This window comes from Callorhinus ursinus, unplaced genomic scaffold (assembly GCF_003265705.2).
Source record: "Callorhinus ursinus isolate GAN/ISIS: 27379988/994484 unplaced genomic scaffold, GSC_fseal_2.0 scaffold6, whole genome shotgun sequence".
Taxonomy (NCBI): domain Eukaryota; kingdom Metazoa; phylum Chordata; class Mammalia; order Carnivora; family Otariidae; genus Callorhinus; species Callorhinus ursinus.
Genome location: NW_027397068.1, coordinates 76,289,432 through 76,312,351, shown reverse-complemented (window position 1 = coordinate 76,312,351; position 22,920 = coordinate 76,289,432). Strand labels below are relative to the sequence as shown.

Genomic DNA, 22,920 nt, shown 5'->3' with positions numbered 1-22,920 from the left:
TGGGTGAGGTGGCTGACCAAGAGCAGGTGAACAGATTTGGGGGCAATGTGAAGGACTTTGCAGAGGTTGGCGTCCACTACATGATTTTTTTAGTTGGGACATTTTGTACACTGATTAGCATAGTAGTTAGAACTCCTTTGTTGAAACAAATAGAAACCTGTTGAAGTTAATTCAAGCCCACACAGGGATTTCATTGTGACATTACTGCTGTGTCTCTTAGAAACCAAGGAAGACCGCAGCAAAATTCAGGGAAATGTGGATCAGGGACCACAAGGCATCAGTGCCCTCCCCCCCGCCAGCCTCCTCCATGCTCTCTGTGGGTGGTCCATCTCCTGACACTGCTCCCTTCTGCATGGCCATTCACAGCCCGGAAGTATGCTTATTCCAACAGAGTCACAGGAAGACTCCCTTAGGCGCGATTGCAGATGGTCAAAAGTAGAGTATAACTTACCTCAGCCTTGACTGGGTCCCTCCTCTCAGAAGAAGACCGGCCATAGGGAAGGGCAGGGCCAACATGCTGAGTCCCATTTTGCAAAGTGGCTCTTGGATCTACCATGGTAAGTGAGAAGGAGAGTTAAGGGGGTCTCTGTTAAGAATGTCTTTTAACATACAGTGGCACTCCTCACTGGTGAACTTGGTGCAGTTGGTGTCCTGTGGTACAGAGAATCAGGTTGGCCATACCTTGTGGAAGGAATGCAGGAGAAGATGGGAAAGCTGGTAGAGAGAAGCCAGAAGGAGCATTGTCAGGGAGGCAGGGGCCTTTTCCCCAAACTTCCCTGTTCTCTTTTCCCCCAGGAAGAGTATCCAAGTAAACATTCCTGGAGAGGATACTCCCAGATATCTAAACTGCATATTCATTTTCAAAACTTTAATCCGGGTTTTTGTAAGATGGTACCATGATGGGAATTAGACAAACACAAGTACAGATTCTGAATTTCCCACGAGCTGGCTCTGTAAACAAGGACAGGGTTCAACCTCTGTCAGCTTCAGTGTCTGTTATGGAAAATGGGGGCCATAGAAGACTAAAGATATCATCTGTTTAAAGCCCTCCATTCCGTACTGGGCACGAAGAACGTGCTTCCCTGCAGAGTACTCTCCTTGGGACTGGACTACCAAGTGAGGAAAACGATGGCATTTCTCTGTATATTGTTGTGCCCTACTAATTATGGTTTGGAAAATTGCTCAAATTTACGTTACTCCTAATTATATTAGCAACTGAACCTGGACGATTATGCCCATAACTGAATGACCCATTTCAGATGACCTGCTATGTGAAGAAGTAAATTGTGTGAACAAGCATAAAAGAATCAAGGCCTCTACAATTACTATGTTCATCTATGCTAACAAATGGAGATGTTTAAACAGCTAGGAAGTGCACTTATGTGCACCTCAAAGCTCAGTACACTCTATTCTTGCTGGCGTGCCTTTTTTCTTTTTCTTTTTTTCCTTTTCAGAGAATAATGGCTTTAGAAGCTTATTTATTACATTTTTAATGACTTGTAGGGTGAGGGCATGGGTGCTTGGTAAGTAGTATTGTGTTCCCAGGAGCAAGGGGCATAGGAGAAAAGCTGGAGAGTGGTTTGCTTTTACTTCATTTGATGCGCAAATAAGGTTTGTTTTTGTTTTTCTAAGATTTGATTAAATAGGGGTCTTCTCCAACACAGAAGGATAACCTTCTAGCTCCCAACATGAAAGCAAAATTTTCTATACTGAGAAAGCAATTTAAAAGATATCTGTATCAATAGTTAATGTTACCCGTCTCAAAGTGGTAAAAAATCCTTTGCCCTAGAAACTGCATTTCATAGGAATAAAGTGATTCTAAGGTTTTATTCTAAGAGTTCAGACAGTTTGGGCTGGCCCAGGGCTGTGAGACCACCAGCACAGGTTACATTATCATATCAGTGATGTGCAAATGAACTTTGCTGGAGAAAGACAAAGGTCTTAGAATCTGAATAAGAACGGCTTTTCTTCAGTTCGTTGGCGGGAAGGTCATTGGAGATGGGAGTTTTGCTTGGACAGTTTTCTCCCGGATTCCAAAACAGATTTGGAAGGGTTTTAAACTATTAATATGGTAAATGCTTTCCCCTTCCTTAGCGTGTAGCTCCTATTCCCTAAACCATACTCATAAAATAGTATCATTTTTGCCAGTTTACAGTGACAACTCAGGAGCTTCTCCCATCAATCCTTTAAAATAAAGACAAAAATAAATAAAATAAAAACCAGATAATTTGTGTGCATTTCACGAGTTGCTCAAAAAATAATGAACAAAGAGAGCACTGACTTATAATCGGAGACTTTTTGAATGATCTTGACACTTGATTTATATAGATTTCTTAAAATGAGGGGAAGAAATCCACTATTCATTAGCTTCTGCCTCATTTTTTTCAAATTTTGGATGAATCTGTTTAGTATAGACAAACACAAAGGTAGACCCAAGTATAATAGTGATTATTATGTTCCCCAAATAAGTCCAATCTTTGATTGCTCTTGTATCTCAAGGACTATTAGTGATATTCATATACATCCGTCAGTATTTAAAGTAAACCTTTTTTTTTTGGGGGGGGGGGCTCTTAACATGTTCCCTTGTAAGAATGCAGTCCATAATAGTTACTACTCTAGGGCCTAAATTTTGAGGACAGACTGTTGGGTAAACCATGGGATGTCTGCCTGTTTTTGAAGTGAAGTTTTAGGGGAACAATGCCCTTTGGGTATCACCTTTGGCTGCGTCCACACTACAACAGCAAAACTGAACCCTTGCAACAAGGACACTACGGCCCTTTAAGAAAAAGTTTGTCAACCCCTGCACAGCAAAGATGGATTTTTTTAAAAAGTTGTTTTACATTGCACATCTTTATATTACTAGAGTCTTCATTTAGCATTTGAACACTCATTGCATCCCAAACTATGTTCTTGGAACTGTACGTCTGATGACTATCTGTTGAGATAAAGGACATAAAAATATCCCATTAATTGCTTTCCCATCAACAGGGCCTCAGCACTTTGTATCACGCTACTGAATGAGTGACCACAGTACCAGCAACTCTTTACTTTTTAATTACACTCACTTAATTGCAATGATGTCTAATCTAGTCCTAAAAAAGCTCAAGATGCTATTAAGTGAGTGAAAAATATAGTTTTCCTTACTTCCTTCTTTCCTTGGCACCTTCTGTGAGTAAGTGTGTTTAAGTTTAATTGGTTTAATTATGCTGAACAAAATCTATAAGGAATATGGTAAATGCAATTAAAATTTAATCAGTTTATGTAGAACAGATAGAATCCAGTTTCCTTCAGCCAAATAAGCTCAAAATAATACCGTTGACCCACTCAGGACATGAAAGGGTTTCCATGTAACGCGGGCGATTATATCCTCAGTTTAATGTGCATAAATGAGAAAATAGGAAATAGCATGCTGATTAAATCATTCAATTCAACTAGCCTGTGCAGCTCAGGGAAATCATTATAAATGGAACTGGCTATTGAATAATGACATATATTTGGCACTCTAAGGGGATTTACATTTTTTCACCTTATTGCATGCTTTGTTGAAAGTCATTAACTTATCTAAGGAGCAAGCAATTTTAAATATGTGACTTTCTAAAGGATTAAATTAAGATTTCACCTGTATATTACTTATATACTGATGATTATAAAGACTGAAATTATATTTCGATTTTGCCAACAAGTTGAATTTGGTCATTTGTTAAATTTTATATTGTTTAAGTCAATGAAACATTTATCTAAAGTTCAAAATACATGCCTTGAGAGCATAATCATGAATTTCATAGCATTTTTCGCAGCATTGATTGATTTTAAAAAAATAGAGGTCACTTTAAGGCAGGAATCAGAATAGTTGAGATATAATTATGCTTTGGCCTTGACCAAATTGTGGGTGATAATTATGATGATAATTATTTTACTTATTATTTCTCTTTATTGGGTTTTAAAAATAACTGATAAAAGTAATATAGAAATTGAAATAATTAAACCCAGAAAGAGAGAGATCAGTAGGCTGATTCCTTTTTACTACTAATGCCACCACCATGAGGTGACCACTGAAAACAGTTCGATTTATTTCTTCCATGGCTTTGTCTAAACCAGTAGTTCTCAGAGAGGTTCACAGAGCCCTGTGGGGTTCCCAGAAGGCTTCTCAATGGTACACAGAGTCAAGAACGTTTTTAGGACAATATCGAGATGCTAGTTGCCTTCTTGTGCTGATGTTTGCAGTGATGCAAAAACAATGGTGGATAAACCTTCTAGTGGTTCATGTGAATTGCGGTGGTGGCACCAGACAGAACCAATAGTCACTGTATTTTTCAGAACAGTTGTGGTGGGAAAAGAAGCCAGTTTCACTTAACAATATCCTTGCTGGCGGCAGTAAAAAGTATTAATTTTGTTAAATTGCAACTCTTAAATACATGTCTTCTTAAATATTCTGCTTGATGAAATGAAAAAAATGCTGAAAGCGCTTCTGGTACATGGGGCAGTAGGAAGGCTGTCTGACCCCATCGCTTCATCTGCAAACTGAGCTACTTGTTTTTTCATTTAACATAATTTTTATGAGGAAGACTGACTGACAAACTATGACTATTCAGACATGAGCATTTCACAGACATTTTGTCAAAAAATGAACCTGTTACGTACAGGAAAACGACTGACAGCCTTGGTTGCTAATGATAAAATTCAAGCTTTCCTGCGAAATTCCAAATTTTGGAAAAATTATATCCAACATTGTGAGCTCAACAGCTTCCCAATATTTAAGACTCTTCTGATGAAATTGTTGGTGATAGGAATGCATCTGAGCTCTTCCATGCGGGATAATAAAATTGGCAACTTATATGAGATCTGTCTTACTTAGCAAACCACTAATTTCCAAATTCCATTGCATGATGTTGCAAAATTACACATGTGTAAAGCATCCTTCAAAAATGTAGCAAGATGAGCGGATCTTAATGTAACAGAATATGACAAAAATCATTAATGTGAGAAGGTGACTTAGGGAAAGGCCAAAGAAAAACATATGTCATAAAAACTTTTTTTTTGTGAGAAGGATTTTAACGAGACATTTCTTTAATAGATGTACAGCTATTTAAATAATCTACTTCTTCTTGAGTGAGGCTGGATAATGCATGTACTCTAAGGAATTTGCCCAATTCATCCAAATTTTCAAATTTATTGGCATAAAGTGTTTACAATATTTTCTTATTGTTCTTTTGATATTTTTAGAATCTGTTATATGACCTCTCTCATTCCTGATATTGGCAACTTGTATCTTCTCTCTTTATACTTCCTGATCTCTCCAGCTAGAAGTTTATCAATTTTATTGATTTCCTCAAAGAGCCACCTTTAGGTTTCATTGATTTTCTGTACCATTTTCCTGTTTTATATTTTACTTATTGTTGTTCTTATCTTTATTATTTCCTTTCCCCTCTGTGTTATGTTTAATCTGCTCTTTTTTTGTAGCTTATGAAAGTAAAAGCTGAGGTTACTAATTTGAAACTTTTCTTTTTTTCTCATACAGGAATTGAGTACTATAAATTTTAGCATAAGCCCTGGTTTAACAGAATGTCACATGTATTATTTACTATGTTTTATTTTATTTTAAATTCAAAATATTTTTTAATTACATGATTATTTCTTTTTGATCATGGATCATTTATTATTATTTTTTTTAGTTTCTAAATATTTGATGATTTTTCCAAAGATCTTTCTGTTTTTGATTTTTAATTTTTCTATTATGTTCAGAGAAAATGCTCTGTATCACTTAAAACCTTTTAAGTGTATTGAGACATGTTTTATGGCTCAGAATATCATCTATGTTGGCAAATAGGTGCTTGAAAAATATGCTATTCTCTTGTCTTTGAGTGGAGTTCTATAAATGTTAATTAGATTGATAGCACTGTTCAGTTCTGTATTTCTCATTTTCTGTCTACTTGTTCTATCAAGGTATAGTGAAGCTTCTGAATATAATTGTTGATTTGAAGATTTTCCTTGCAGTTTTGTCATATTGTTTTTCATGCATTTTGAAGCTCTGTTATTAGATGCAAAAGTATTTAGAATTAGTATATCCTTTAAATGAAATGACTCCTTTCTCATTATGAAATGACTTTTTTATCATTGATAGTATTCTGTTCTTAAATCTTTTTCTGATGATGTTAATGTCACCTCTTGAACTTTATTGCATAAATGATAGTCTCAGCATGATGTATATTTTTCCTTGTTTCACATTTGAATTGTTTGTGGCCTCATTCTTAAAGTTTTGTAAGCAGAATATAATTGGAGATTATTTCTTATTGACTCTGATAATCTCTGTCTTTAATAGGGTACTTAAATCATTTGCATTTAATGTGATTATTGATACGTTGGGGCTATCATCATGCTATTTGTTTTGTATTTTCAAATTTGTTTTTTATTTCACTTTGTTTTTATCTGTCTTAATTTTTGCTAAGTGGTATTTTTATGATTCTACATTATTCCTGTTGTTAGCTTATTAGTTATAGCTCTTCGTTTCTTAATGTAATGGTTGCTTCAAAGTTTAACATATAAAATTAAGATATTTTATTCTGCTTTAAGTGGTATTGTACTATATTCCATATACTATAAGAACTTATAACATTTCTCCTTTCCCAGCCTGCATATTATTGTCCTCGTATATCCTACTTATACATATATTATAAACCTGTCCATATACTGTTACTATTTCTATTTAAACTGTCAATTGTATTTTTAAATAATTTAAATGATAGAAAGAAATGTATATAGTTGTTCCTGTAGTTGATATTTTAGGTGTTGCTGATTACTTTTTGCAGAGCTATGTTTCTGTGTTCTCATTTAAATTCTGCCTGAAGGACTGTTTTTAACATTTCTTTTTTTCTTTTCTTTTCTTTCCTTTTTTTTTTCTTTTCTCCGATGGGGAAGGGTAGAGGGAGAGAGACAATCTTAGGCAGGTTCCATGCCCAGCGTGGAACCTGACATGGAGCTTTATCTCACAACTCTGAGACCATTACCTGAGCTGATACTAAGAGTCACATGCTTAACCAACTGAGCCACCCAGGCCACTAATGTTTCTTGTAGTGTGGTTCTACCAGTGAGGAAGTTTTTCACCTTTTGCATGTCTAAAAATTTTTTTTCACTCTGACTTTTGAAAGGTATTTTCATGGACTATGAATTTTAGATTGACAGTTTTTCTTTCAATTTTTAAAACATGTTGCTCCACTGTTTTCTTGCTTGCATTGTTTCTGGAAGGAAATCTGCTGTCATCCTTACCTTTGTTCTACTGTGTTCTTCTGTATGTGACCTGTCATTTTTCTCTCCCCCACCCCCCGACCCTCATGGCTGCTTTTAAGATGAGAATTTTTTTTTTTAGTATTTTTACTATGTGCCTTCGTATTTGGGTTCTGTTTAGCTTCTTGGATCTCTGGTTTTATATTTTTATCAAATTTGGAAATTTCTTGGGTGCCTGGGTGGCTTGGTTGGTTAAGCGACTGCCTTTGGCTCAGGTCACGATCCTGGAGTCCCTGGGGATCACGTCCCACATCGGGTTCCCTGCTCGGCAGGGAGTCTGCTTCTCCCTCTGACCCTCCCCCCCATGTGCTTTCTCTCTCTCTCATTCTCTCTGTCTCAAATAAATAAATAAAATCTTAAAAAAAATTTGGAAATTTCTTTCACTATTAATTCTTCAAATACTTTTTCTGTTCCATCTTCTTTTTTGGAGAGTCAAATTACACCTATGTATTCTGTTCAAAGTTGCCCCACAGCTCACTAATGCTGTATATATTTTTTTAAGAAACTGTTTTTTCTCTCTGTATTTCACTAGGAAAATTTCTATTCCTATCACTCAAATGTAATAAACCTTTTTTTAACAATGCTGAACCTGCTGTTAATCCTACTCAGTGTATTTTTCATCTCACACATAGTTTTTATTTCTAGAACTTCAATTTTGTTTTTTTAATATCTTTCATATCTCTCCCTAACTTTTTGAACATACGAAATATAATCCTGAGAACTGTTTGCTCCTTTCAGATCTTGTTTTTAAGACTTGTTTGATGGGATCAGAGCAAAGTTTAGTGTAGCTAATCATTTCCTTCTACTAACACAAGACCTTGGTTCTCTACTCAATGCCTATACATGGTGAGTTTCCACGGCTAGTGTACCAGCACTATTCCTAGCCCTGTGTGAGTACTGAATACTATTCCCTCTATCTTTTAGAATGATTTTTTTTCTCAGACTTTGAGCACTTTTCCTAAACATGTGTGGATTTGTTAAATATTCAAGGGAGAGTCCTTTGAAGATCTTTGGAGCTTTCTTTCTGTACAGCACTTTTTTCTCTGCTACTCTGACTTGAGAACTCTTGCCTTCTTGATCTTCCTGGACTCTCAGCTGTGTCTCCTCCAGTGGGGAATTCATTTGGTTCTGCCTGAGTTCTCTCCCAGTGTCATGCCCTGGAAACCGTCTCAAGGCAGTAATCTGGGGACAACTATAGAGTTTTCTGGAGTAAAATTTTAAGTAATTTTGTTGACTACACAGTATGCCTGGTCCCAGCCTGATTGGTTGATAGGATTTCAGGGACAGTTTCAAATCAATTTTCTCCACTATTTTCACATTTTTTTTCATTCCAAATCTATAACCACCCACACGATGAATTTGAGGTGAGTAGTGAGGGTGGGCAAGTAGATTTCAGTTGAAGTTCTTTTACTAGGGAGAAATTTGAACCCTATCTCTTTGACCAGGTTTTTTATCACACCATTTTAATTCCAACTGACCCATAGGGAAATCTGGATTTTCCATATCAAATTTTTAAAATCTTAAATTTATACAGCAGACAGGGAAGCAAGAATTCTTCATCAAGTCCACCTGTTTTTTTTTGTTTGCTGAGGAAGTACATTTATGACTAAGAAAGTATTTTTTAAGGGTTTGACAAAGATATCCTAAGAAAATTCCCAGAGAAAAACGAAAGGAAAGTAACAACAGCACCAAGCAGATGTGTAGCCATTCTCTCTTAGTTGTTGGGAGGGAGAGAGAAATGTTGCCCTGTTTTTACATTTCCTTCTAGTGGCTATCCAGCATAACCGTTCCTCAAGTAATACCTAACAGAAAAGCACAGAAACAATCAACATTTATTTCACATTTGATATTTAACTGAATAAAGAATTTCTATGTGGAACAGTTCAAGTCATGTTATAAAAACCATGATGTTCCCCAATTTTCTAGATGCAATTTGGGTAAAGTAAGAAAGGAAAAACTCTTGCCTTTTACTAAATGGGTAGAGAGAGCTAAACTTTCCCTGGTTGTTAGAATTGTAAAATCACTGGAGAGATTATCCAGGCTGGTGGTACAATTGCTTTTCCTAGAGAGAACTTTCAAAATATACCAGTCACCCAAGTATTCAGAACAATTAAGGTGCAGGTGCAACCACACTTGCAGAGAAGTGTGAATGCAAGAAGTCCAAAGAGTGCATCCATAAAGAGGCAGCAGTTGGTCTTTGATGTTGGCTTGAGCTTTCCTACCACTGGGGAGTTTTATAACAAAAGGGAAAATCCATTTGAATAATTCAACACAAGCTTGTAAGTCTACAGCTAATCAACAAAAGAGGAGTTGAACTTTTGATTGCAAACAAGAGCAAAAATAGAGCAGCCAGTCTCTGGGAAAGTGTAATTTAGTGTAGACAGACCACTTGCAGAACAAAAAGACCCTGATAACTACCCTTGAAGGTATATTTTCAACAAGGTCCCCTAAACAAAGCAAAGGAACAACTTGCTCATGGCAATGTATGAGAGGAGGACTCAATACTGAACTTTTAAGTGCAACAGTTGTTTAAAAGAAAAAAAAAGTCCACAGGTAGCATGGGATGGAGTACAGCTTGAGTGTCTCAATGGAACAGCATGCATTTTCTCTTAGGGGTAAAGCATTTACAATGCAAAGAAAACCCTCTCGTGACCCAAGGGAGCTGCCAATATTTCCTTAAGGAGGCAACTAACCAAAAAATAAAACAAAATAAAAAAAATTGCTACAGATCTTAATTACTTTAAAAAATAAAATACAAATGTTAGCTTCATAGAATTAGGGAGCAGATTGTTCATGTGGACAAGTTCAGTGGCATCACTTACCCTCTGCAGTAGGAATCATTATTGAGGGAGATACAAAATGCTTCAAGAGCAAGCTTGTGAAGATCTGGTCTAAACTAAGCTGAATCTCAAGGTGATGGATTTTTCCAGAGACTGATGTTTCATGCTAAACTGTGACAGGTGCTTTGGGATAAAAAAGGCATTTTAAAGATTAAAACAAAATTCTCACAGTATGAGATGTTTAGCTGAGAAAAAATTCTTCTTTGTTAAGTGTTTGCAACTTGAATTCAACAACTGGTTCAAAACTTTAGATTTTGAAGGTTTGTATTCATTATACAATCAGTACAACCATAAACTTGGCATTTGGGGGCAAGAAGAAAACCAAAAACACTATTTGTTTCAAAGGTTTCATTTTATGGATGAAGAAATCAAAACACTGTAAGTTTAATAATGTATCACAACAGTAAGACACCTACTAGGTGACCAGTGAATGTTTTTGCTATTAAAAACATAGCTACCCACCTGATGAGGTTAAGGGGAGAGAAGCAAGTATAAGTGAGTACATTATAGCTGAGATACTTCTATTAGGGAAATTTGAAATTGTTGCTTTTTGTGCAGGCTCATTATTTCATCCATTTTCATCCCAATTGGTCCATGGAGAAGTCTCATTTCCTCATACCAAACCTCCAACATCCTAGGGGACTTTCCTGAAATAACATGCTCTAAAATCCCTTTTTCTGTGTTCTAACAATATTCTAGGACAAGGTTTGGAAAACTTTCTGAAAAGAGCCTGGAAGGAGTAATTTTAGGTACTGGTGGGCCAGAATCACTGTTGTAAGTACTTGACTCTGCCATTACAACACAAATGGAGACACAAACGATGCATCAACAAATGAGTATGGCTGCGTTTCAATAGAACTTTATTTATAGACAGTGAATTTTGAACTTTGTAACATTTCCATGTGTAATGGGTTGTTCTTCTTTTGGGTTTATTTTTTCAACCATTTAAAAATGTAAAAACCATTCTTAGCTTTTAGCTCTACAAAGTAGATGACGTCAGGATTGGTCCAAGCCTGTAGTTTCTGGACTCCTATTCTAGGAGGATGATTGTCATGTTGATAAAAAACAAATAAACAAACAAGGAAGGTCATGATTCAGAAACAGGTTGGAATGGGCTTCCAGAAAACATTTGAGGGCACTGGAGATGTGTGTGAATCCCTGGCAGATTGCTAGGACTTGAGATCATCTGAGATTAAAGGAGTCCTGTACTCCTTTGAAAGAATTTTCATGTCCTGCAAATGAGGTGGCAAATATTGCCCACAACATCTGCTGTACTTTTTCTCCCACAGAGGCCAACTCCAAGAGGGCTTTCCTTAAGGTACTGAAACAACTGTTTCCAAAATGCGTCTGACGTTAATCATGCGGGGGTGGGGGGCGCGAGGAGGGGCAAGAGCAGAAGAAAGAGCTAGCTAATTAGGCTTTCCTTGTCTCTTCCCTGTCATGGTAGGGAGGGGCACAATGTGCCACTGAGAACAAAGGGTGCATAGAGAAGGAAAGCCTATTTGCAAAAAGGTCAGGTGTGGGAGGCAGGGAGATGTCCACATTGATTCTCAGGTCAGGAGTGTGGAGCCATGTTAGGGGAACATCACAGTGGAACTGGTACGAATTGCAAAATGCCTCGAGAGATAAAATACATTTACATGCAATTAAAGGGAGAGATTAATTAATATAAGCTCTTAATATTTAAGAGTCCCAGCTCTGTTCTAGTTAGAAATTTTATGATTCACCATATTAGAGATGAGGCTGTGGGGGAGACAGGTGGTATAAAGTGCTGAATTCTATTTCCTCAACTCAATTTTCTTCCTAACTTGAAAATTTCTCAAGTGCTGCACTACCTAATAGGACTTTTAACCATCTTTGGTTTTGTCAGAAAATGTTCTTCTTTTCTCCTTTTTAACTAGATGACAGGGACCAATTAAATTAATGAGCCTCACAAAAGTATTTCCTTTGGCAAATGGCAAGCCGTATTAATGTTTGCACAGTGCAGATTTTGAGCTGTAAGCCTCTATGTTAAATGTGTATGTTGCATAAGGTACTTCCATGTGCTATTGACTTCTACCAAATTATAAGTATGTATGTATGTATGTGTGTGTATGTATGCATATTCAGAATCAGATTTAGTTTTTTTATTGCTACATGTAACGTCAATATATAGTGAGACTATGAATTATGAAAATATGAGAAACATGAATTGTGTCTGCATATGAATCATATCATTTAGTCAAATCTCTCTTTTTTTATTTAACAGTCTCTGGATGATTATTTTCTCTACAATTAGTTATTTAATAGTGACAAGTAAAATTTCCCAAATGATCGTAGGAATCTAAAAGATGCTAAAAACATGTCTGTTCACATTGCTTGAATGCTTTAATACTTTGATAGTGGTCTAATTAAATGCTTATTATAATTTCTCGAATATTGTATTTAGACATACTGCTGATTGGAGAATAAAGTCAGAGTAAAATAGCAAAGCCTCCATGATCTAGAAGAAGTCTTCATCTGCATTCTGGATAAAAGGGAAATAAATCTATGCCCCATTTTGTGATCTCTTCAAAATACTGCAATGTCTTGCCACATATAAGCACTACATATGAGCAATATATATTTAGGGGACAGTTGAATGCCAGTAATTCTTTAGCTAAGCTCTTTAATTATATTATTGAAAAGTGTGGATTTTTATTTTTTTAATATTTTATTTATTTATTTATGTATTTATTTATTTGAGAGACAAAACGAGTGGGGGAGGGGCAGAGGGCAAGGAAGAGGGAGAAAGAGACTCCCCGCTGAGCAGGGATCCTGAGCTCATGACCTGGGCCAAAAGCAGACATTTAACCAACTGAGCCACACAGGCACCCTGAAAAGTGTGGATTTGTCTTAAATTAGGTTGCAGTGTGGTTAAATGTTCATACCACTTTAGAAGAAAACATTAACTTAAATATTCTTCAGTTTGTTTCAACGTATGCTGGTCTTACCACAAACTTGTACCTTAAAACAATACCTTTAGTATTGTTTAGTTTAGTTTAGTATTTTTTAGCACCATTAGTATTCACATGTGAAATTTACTAGAGCTTATTACATTTAGAGGGATCTTTTTCTCCTTTCATAGACATAGTTATAATGTATTCAAAGTTATAGATCTCTTTATAAGAATGATGATGTTCATTGAAAACAGTAGCAGCAATTAAATTCAAAAAAGATTTTTTCTTTAATATAGAGTCTTTGAATTTAAGGATGTACAAAAGGCTGATCTAATGGAGTGACAATAAGCCAATATCTCAAAGAATACCTTACTTTTTAATTTGTTATGAATGCAAAAATTTACCAAGTACAGACAAGGAAAACATGGGACCAATTTCAATATTCTGATGAAATCCAATTTAGATGAGCTGATTATTGAAATGGAATATATACATTGTAGAGTTGTGTTGTATTTCTATTAGATATGTTGGTTTTATTTCTAAGAAGAATACTTTCTAGGCTTCATAGTTACAAATAAATCTACCTGATTTGCCACTCTGCATTGAAAAATACAAGTTTATTTGGAAACTCTTTTTAGAATAGGGAAAACTCTTTTACCTACAGGGCAACAAAGAATTGATACATAAGTTGTCAGTTGTACAATCACCAAGGGGGACTTTATTCATACTGGTGCTCGGAATATGTCAACATTGAACTTCTGCCATTTACATGTTCAGCCCACTATGTTCTGGAACAAATTTACTAAAGCTACAAAAGTGAGTGATTCTCTGTTGGCTGTTAGTGTAGTTCCAAGAACTTGAAAGGGTTTTAAGATAAATCATCTTAGACAACAAATACTAAGTGTATGTAGGTCGTGCATACTCAAAATACATTTAGAATTCTACTTTTAGTGCAGAGACAGTAAGGAGATTTAGAATTTATCGCCCATTATTAACATCCAGAAATTGGGCAAAATTAGAAACAGCTATTATCAGACATTAAAAACAGGTAACTCTGATTGTGATCCCTGAGGGAAAAGAAAGAAATGAGGTAAGACCTGCCATAATTCAGGCTTTCTGCCACAAAACAATTTCCAAAATGCAGCAGAGGGAAAGGAACCCCAAACAGAGCCAAACAGTCATAAATATGAGGACACAGTAACTGGAGTTTGAAGAGACCAAGGAGTCTAGAATTTGTGATGCAAATTTCAGAAAGAAAAGGTTTATGCAGAGGAAGATATCTAGAAATCTGTAGAATGGGTCAGTTGAATCTTGGGCTGAATATTAATCTGTGCAAGTGTAGGGTGAAGCCTCAAAGAGCCAGACAAGAACAACTCTGAAGGGAAAAAAATGTTAGCTGTCAGAACAGAGCTGATGTGAGGTTAGCAATCACGAGAGTTCCCTGATTCAAAAATGTCTATGAAATGCAAAACACCAATAATACACCAGATAAACTTGAAGAAGGAAAACAAAGATAGTATCTTGAAATAAAACATGATATCTGGGATCATGAGACAGAATTTTATTGATGCAATGGTAGATAAATAGATGAATATAAGAGGACATCCAGAAACAACTCACATTCTTGAATTTTGATGGAGGTTAAACGTGAGTGAAATCTAGAAGGCATGACTTTTCAATAAGCTTTTCTGGAGCACTTACATAGCCATATGGAGAAAATGAATCTCAACATCTACCTCACATCATACACCAAAATTAACTCCAGAATGGTTGTACATTTAAATGTGAAAAGGAAAGTGTTAAAGCTCTAAAATATTCTCCTAGAATGAGAATATATTTATATGAGTGTGAGGAATAGGCAATTTTTTTAAATAGGACAAATATTCCTAGCACAAAAGGGAAAATGTGGATAAGAGACTATATTAAAATTAAGAATGACTGTTCATCAAAAGATTTCCATAAGAGAGTAAAATAGTAAGACACAGTGTGAGAAGACATCTGCAATACATATACCCAGCAAAAAATTTGGACCTAGACTATATAAAGACTCCTATACCTCAATAAGAAAAAGTGAGCTAACCCAATAGCAAAAACTATGCAAAATACTTAAACACATTTCATAAAAGGGAATATCAAATGGCCAGTAGGAATTGGCCTTATTAGTCACTGGGATAATAAAAATAAAAACACATGAGATAACAATTTTAAAACAATAAAATTGTTAAATGGAAAAAGATAAAAATGTCATTGTCCAGGATGTAGGGCAACTAAAACCATCAGTGCATGATGCAGGGATGGAAATGCTATAACTGCTTCAGGCCACTGTTTGGCAATATTTACGAAAGTGGCAGCCACTTACCATGTTACCCTCAATTCCACTTTGATGGTGTACGCCCTCCCCCAAATGAGTCTATGTGTTCACTGTGCTCATAAAACACAGTCATCATAACAAAACAGCAGAAATAACTCAAGTGTCCATCAACTATAGAATTTATAAATAAGGATGATATAATTGTACAATAAAATGTTTAGTCTGGGTCTTGATTTTGACATTTAACAATCCTTTGAACATAGGAAATTTATTTACATCTCTAAGTATTAATTCCTTATATGTAGAATAGGCATCATATCCATCTGGCTGGATTGTTGAGATTTGTGAAGAAATCTACATCTGTAAGATACCTGGAAAATAACACTATCATCATCTCCCCTCCTCCAACACTGCCAGTGACATTTCTAATTTCGTTGACTGGACCAAACTTATTATCTATTTTCTTTGGCTTACTTTCTGTTTAATCTAGTACAAGATCATAGTTTTCATTTCAAACTCAACACTTAGAATCTCTTCTACTAATGTGCACATGATTTGTTGTGTTTATATTCTTTCTGTGTCAACCTTGCTAGATCACCCATACTTCAAACTTGCTCATTTTTTTCCTCCTGCAAAGCCATCCTGTTATTTGTACCCTTTCTTCTGTTCAGTTATAAAGTGAATCTCAAATGCAGCACCTATTTCCTTATCCTTGAACATTTTATTAATAACTTCGATGCCGGTGAGTAGGAGGGGAAGATGCTAAATTAACATTTCAGGAGACCGAAATCTTTTCTTCAAAATATGCATCAGAAAAGACACATGAGAGAAAATTTCTTCACATTAACCCTCCCTCTCCTCCCCCTTAAGTGTTGCTCATGTTAATTTGTTAATAATAGCAGTGTCTAGAGAAACGTGTTAGCAGTTTAACAGTTTGGTGGGGAGTCTCACTTAGGACTGGAGAAATTGGACGGTAAAGAAGGAACTGACATCTTGCCACAACATCTCACAGTTGAGGGAATTTCTTTTTTTTAATGAGAGGAACGGTTTTCAAAAATATACACATACCCATAAATTTTACTGATTGATTTTCTTAGAATTTGACCTTGTATGCAAGGAAAAGTAATAAACGAATTTGGCAAAATTGCTGTTATCATCGCTCTCACCCTTCACTGAGCCTACAAAGAGCCCACCATCTGCAGCAGTCCCCCACACGGAGAGTATCAAACAGTTGTGGTGGGTAAGGAAGGCTGTTCTTGTTGACCGGGACTTTCTTTTTTATGACCTTCCCCCACCCTTTTATAGCTTTCTGTAATAAATATACAATAAATGGCACAAATATAAGTGAATAATTTGATGAGTTTTCACATATGTCTACACTTGTGAAACCATCACAATTAAAATAACAAACACTTTCATCCTCACCAACAGTTGGCTCTCGCCCCTTTGCAATCCCTCCCACCCATTCCCCCACCTCATACCCACGTAAACACTGATCCCCTAGCTGTCCTACGGAGTGGTTTGCATTTTCCAGAGGGTTGTATAAATGGAATCGTACAGAATGCACTACTTTTATTAGCCTGGATTCTTTCACTCAGCATAATTAATTCAGTTACATCTATGCTCTTGCGTAAACCAGTAGTTCATTCTTTTGTATTGCTGAGTACTTATTCCATCGTGTAGGCTTACCAAAATTGCTTATCCACTTACCTGTGTGGGGACATTTATGTTTTTTCTATTTTTGGCTATTATGAAGAAAGGTAGGATGACCATTCTTGTCCACCTCTTTATGGACATATGTTCTCAGTAATGTTGGGTAAAAATTTAGGGTAAATTTGCTGCATTGTGTGATCAGTATATGGTTAACTGTTTTAGAAACTGCCAAATTGTCACAAAAGGCCTGTATCTATTTTTATTCTACTTAGCAATATATGAGGGTACTAAGTATTCCACACCTTTTTTAACACTTAGTATGGTCTTGTAGTCTTAGCCATTTTAGTGGGTATATAATTATATCTAATTATTTTAATTTGTATTTACCTGAAATTCAGTGATATTAAGAAACTTTTCATGTGCTGATAAGTCAACCACATATATTTTTTAGACAGTATCTATTCAAAATTTTACCAATTTTTTCTTTCTTATTGGCTAACTATACAGCTGTTGTTTTTTTCTAAAAAAAAAAGAATATAACTCCATTGAAAACACTATGACAAATATAAATATGTCTCCAAATGACACGATAATAACTTGTAATCAGAAATCACAGAGCACAAGTATGTCCTCATTTAAAAGTTAAAGGACTACAGAAAATTTCATTGAATCATCTTTGATATTGTCAAATTTTCAATGGAGAAAAAAGATGTCAAGTGAGTTTGCAATTAGCTCACTTTTTTATATTTGATTCTGTCAGCCTTGCTCTCCCTAACTCAGCTTTCTGGTCCAACTCCAATCCCTGCCCTCTACCTCCTTAGCACTCCTGCCACAAATGGGCTTTTGCATTTCATAAATCTTATTGTATTGTTAGTGTCTCTTTTTAAGTAACTTCTTATTTTGAAACAACTTTTGATTTACAGAAAAGTTGCAAAGATGATATGGAGAGTTCCCATATACCTCTCACCCAGTTGCCCATAATGTTATCAACTTACTTTACTTCTCAAAACTAAAAACAAAACAAAACAAAAAAAGCCAGCATTGATACATTACTAATACCTAAACTTCAAATTTATTTTGAATTTTATCAGCTTTCCCACTATTGTCCTTTTTTTCTATTTCAGTATTGAATCCAGGACATCACATTAAATTAGACATCATTTTTCCTTAGTTTCTTCTGGTCTGTAGTAGTTTCTCATTGTTTCCTTTTCTTTCATGACCTAGACAGTCTGGAGGAGTTCTCCCCATGTAATTTGTAAATTGTCCATCTTTTATGGGTTTGCCTAGTGTTTCCCTCAATTGAGGTTATGAGCTATAGGGAAACTACCTCTGAAGTACCCTTCTAATTACATCCTATCAGGGGTTCATGATACCAACATGAGTTATTACTGGTGGTGTTTTAAATGATTACCTTATCATTTAAGGTAATAGGCAACCCAGATTTCTCCTTTATAAAGTTACTGTTTTTCCCTTTTTCATACTCTGTTATTTAAAAGTGAATCGTTAAGTCCAGCTCACATTCAAAATATGATTTTGGGAGCACCTACATAACTCAGTCAGTTAAGCGTCTGACTCTTGGTTTCAGCTCAGGTTGTGATCTCAGAGTCTTGAAATCAAGACTTGCATCAGGCTCTGTACTCAGCATAGAGTCTGCTACAGATTCTCTCTCCTGCCCTTCTCTCTCTCTCAAATAAATAAATAAATAGATAAATCTTGAAAAAAGAAAAGAGGATTTTACCTTTTTTTTTTCAAAGATTTATTTATTTGTCAGAGAGAGAGAGCACGCAAGTGAGCACAAGCAGGGGGAGCAGCAAGCAGAGGGAGAAGCAGGCTCTCTGCGGAGCAAGGAGTCTGATGTGGGACTCGATCTCAGGACCCTGGGATCATGACCTGTGCCGAAGGCAGATATTTAACCCACTGAGCCACCCAGGCATCCCAGATTTTGCCTATTTTTAAATTAGGTTGTGTAATAGTGTTTTGGGATGCATAACAAATAACCACACATTAGGTGGCTTTAAACAATACAATTTATTACCCTCAGAATTTTTATGACTCAGCATCTGCTCCTAATAGATATATAGGACTGAAATCAAGGTGTCTTCAGTGCTGTGGTCTTATCTGGGGTACAGTGCTTCTTCCAAGACCATTCAGGTTGTTGGCAGAATTCAGTTTATCATGGTCATAGGACTGAGGTCCCCATGTTCTTGCTGGCTGTTGTTCGAGGATTCTCTGAGCACCTAGAGGCTTCCCTTACAACCTAACTCCATGGCCCCTCCATGACCATTCGCAACATGACCATTTGCTTTGTTCCAGACAGTCAGGAGCCTCCTACTCCAGCATATTAAACCACTCATGATAATGTTCCTTTTGGATTAATGCAAAGTCAACTGATTGGTAACCTAATCACAAAAGTGAAATCCACCCTGTGCACAGGGTCTGCCTACACTCAGAGGAGGGGATTATACAGAGCATGTGTACTACAGAGGGGTGGGGAACCTACACGGACATCTTATTGTTCTTTCATCACAGGTTCCTTTCTTAGTCTTTCCTCATTAATTCTAGATATAAGTTCTCTCTTAGATATGTGTTTGGCAAATATTTTCTCCTAGTCTGGGGCTTGCATTTTTATTTCTGCCGTCAATGTCTTTTGAAGAACAAAATTTTGACTTAAGTTCAGTGGGTCAGTTTTTTCTTTCTGTGTCTTACTTTAAAAATCTTTGTTTTACCCAAGGTCATTAAAATTTGTTTCTATGTCTTCTTCCAGAAATTCTATAGTGCCAAACAACTAAATATGGAAAGAAGAGTCCTTCAACCGATGATGATGTCACAAATGGACATTATTTGGAAAAAAAAAAATGAACTCAGCCTTTACCATGCATCTTGCACAAAATTAAAATTGAAATTAACCACAGACTGAGATGTAAAACATAAATCTATGACTTCTTTATTGATAATATAAAAGTATTTGTGATGAACTGGGTACGAAGCCATGACAGCTATTTTTTATACTTTCTACTACAACAAAAAAACCTTCATTCTTTAATAACACTTCCATAGCAAATATTCACTCAGTGCCAACTTTGTTCCAGATACTGGGAAAAGAGTAGTGAGGAAAAATAAGCAAGGTCTTTGTTCATATGGAGCTTATAGTTTAAGGCAGAGACAAAAATTAATCAAAAAATCAGATAGGTATGATAACTAAAAATAAATCCATCAAAATTACCTGTGCATTTGCCTTTTGATACAATAATTTCAGGAATGTATCCTAAAGATATACTGGCAATAGCCTGAACTTCCACCTTCCATTTTCCAGTTGAACCAATATTCCAGCAGATATTAATTATAAAATCTGGACCTCCAAAAAATTGTTTATTGGAGGCACAAGAGGGTGACTAGAGGTAGCCAGATATTGGACATCATATAGAGATTTTTCTTATCTTTTGTACCTGCTGAGCACACCACTGCGCTTGCTATTGTTCATCAGTCTCCTTCTGTAAAGAATTGTTTTATTTTTTCCTTTTGTCTTTTGCTATAATGACAACAAAAACGCTGTAATAAATACCTTTGTGCATATGTCATTTGATATTTTTGCCAGATATTCTCTAAGAGAAATTATTTAATAATTCACCATTAAGCACAATGTTAACAGTAAGTTTTTCATATATGACATTTATCATGTGGAAGGAGTTCTAGCGTTTCCTAATTTGTTGAGAGATTTTACCAAGAATGAGTGTTAAATTTTATCAGAGTGTTTTATGCATCCATTAAGAAACATAGCCCTAAAAGAATATTATGAAAATTTTAATGTGAGTTCAAAACTGGATAAAGACCTAGTCAAAATTTTTGATAATAAAATTATAGTCATATAAAAATGTTCCCGTTCTTAATAAAATATACATGGACATATTTAGGGGTAAAGAGATGCAATGTATGTAAATCTTAAATTTCATTCAGTAGTCTTAATTTTATAGTAATATTAGTATTGTTATTTTGAAATTATGATTTTATGATAAAACAAATATTCAATTTGCTAATATTAGTAAAAACAAAGATTTTCCAGGTAATATTAAATCAAAGAAATAAGCAAGAGTTCTTAGAAATGTAAATCTTAATATGAGCTCATCAGGAATTGTTTGCTGTTAAAATGTGTACTGAAAGGCCTATGACAACCCAATAAACACTTTTTAAAACTTAGAGATCATGGTCTCTAAATGACATTTTCCATTACAACGAATGAGGCATGTTCAAAGGAATGTCTGATTTCTTGTCAGGGGGAAATACAAGATGAGCCTGGACATCATATTCTTTCAAAAACAAGGATGCAATGATTAATGGGCTCATGTCAAAGAACCTAGGGAGAAAACATAGCGACTCTGACTCTTGAGTGTCCAAAGCTGACACAATACAGACATTAAAAAGGCCCCTCCCCCCCACTGTAGGTTGTGAAGGCAATAGCTAACTACTAAAATAAATAAATAAATAAATAAATAATAAAGGGAAAGAATTCATTTCTAATGGCAAAACGTCCTTAAGCAAATACTTCATTAAATATGAAAACAATTAGCTAAATTTGGCAGAGGAACTGTGAAATGGATAAATCAAACCGAAGTTGCTATTTCAGAGTGAATCAACTAGATATCTATACCAGATATGGATTTGTTGAGATGTAATAGGAAGTACCTCTGAAGTAGTCTTGCCTAAGTATTTGAAATACATGTTGAAAAATACTACGAGGAAACAATTGGTCAAGTCAGCAGGACATATGATTTGGTTTCTGTAACAACAAAAAATACAATTTTTTTCAAGAGAAAAGCATGGAAACATTAAAAACAAACAAACAAACAAATGAGAAACCTTAAGGGAGTTTAACAACCAGGTACAATATGTAAACCCAGTTTAGTTCTGATTCAAACTATAAAAATATAATGTAAAGTAAGTGGAGCACATTACATGTGGACTGGGCATGCAGTGTTTCTGCTGATTTTATCCAGCAATAATATCATGGAAGAAATTATCAGTTACTTAGCATTTAGAAATGCATAATATATAATAGTGGAGTCATAGGAGAAAGAAGTAGTAGAGGAGAAAGGACATGATTCCAGGTAATTCGTTTTAAAACAAACAAAAAATGAAGTTGGAAGACAGAAAGAACAAGATCAGCAAAAAGTTAACCATCACTATCGCCAGGAATTGGGTAGATAGAAGTTTAATATATCATTTACTTTCTTACGTTTGAGTTTTCTGTAACAATAGTAAGGAAATCACTATAGTTTAAGATGAGCACCATTAAGGACGGAAACATGACCTAGTCTGGGAAGGTAAGGGGCAGGGATACCTGGAGCTGAGCTCTGAGTGGCAAGAGAACGCTGGGGAGGGTTTAGGTTGGAACAGGATGGCAGGAACGTTCCAGAAAAAAAGGAACCAACAGATGTGAAATTCTCGCAGCAGGTGAGAGCACGGAAGAATGGAGAAGGTCTGAAGAGTTGGCTCGTACTTATGAGTTATTATTTCAGCCTACAAGTGGACCACATGGATACTATGATATTTCCAACTATAAGCCATTGAAGCTGCTGTGGAATTATTTTTGAATGAAGAGCTACAGGTGAGATGTTAAACTTCTGTGTATCGTGGGAAGCTTATAGCTATAAGCCGGAAGAATGTGCCATTCCACAAAACAAGAACCTTATGAAACTGTATCAGAGAGACCACACTTGACAGGACATTTTGTTCCAAACTCAACCATTGTTGAGTACCCAATGCCAAGGACTCCTAGACCTATTCACCATTTTAGGAATGTGGGCTTAGACTTGGAGACAGGTGTTTGTGCTGGAGACAGAGACAAGATCATTCAGCACAGAATGACATGTAAAGCTGTGATCACAGCTGAGATTCTCCAGAGAGTATATGGAAAATGTCA

At 35.7% G+C, this 22,920-nt stretch overlaps 1 long non-coding RNA gene across 1 annotated transcript; it reads left to right on the top strand.

Moving 5' to 3' along the window:
- The first annotated feature begins 298 nt into the window (after nucleotides 1-298).
- On the top strand, nucleotides 299-19,914 carry LOC141372935 (uncharacterized). Its single transcript, XR_012378466.1, has 2 exons — nucleotides 299-557; nucleotides 19,768-19,914. It is a non-coding gene; the product is annotated as an uncharacterized lncRNA (long non-coding RNA).
- The last annotated feature ends 3,006 nt before the right edge of the window (nucleotides 19,915-22,920 follow it).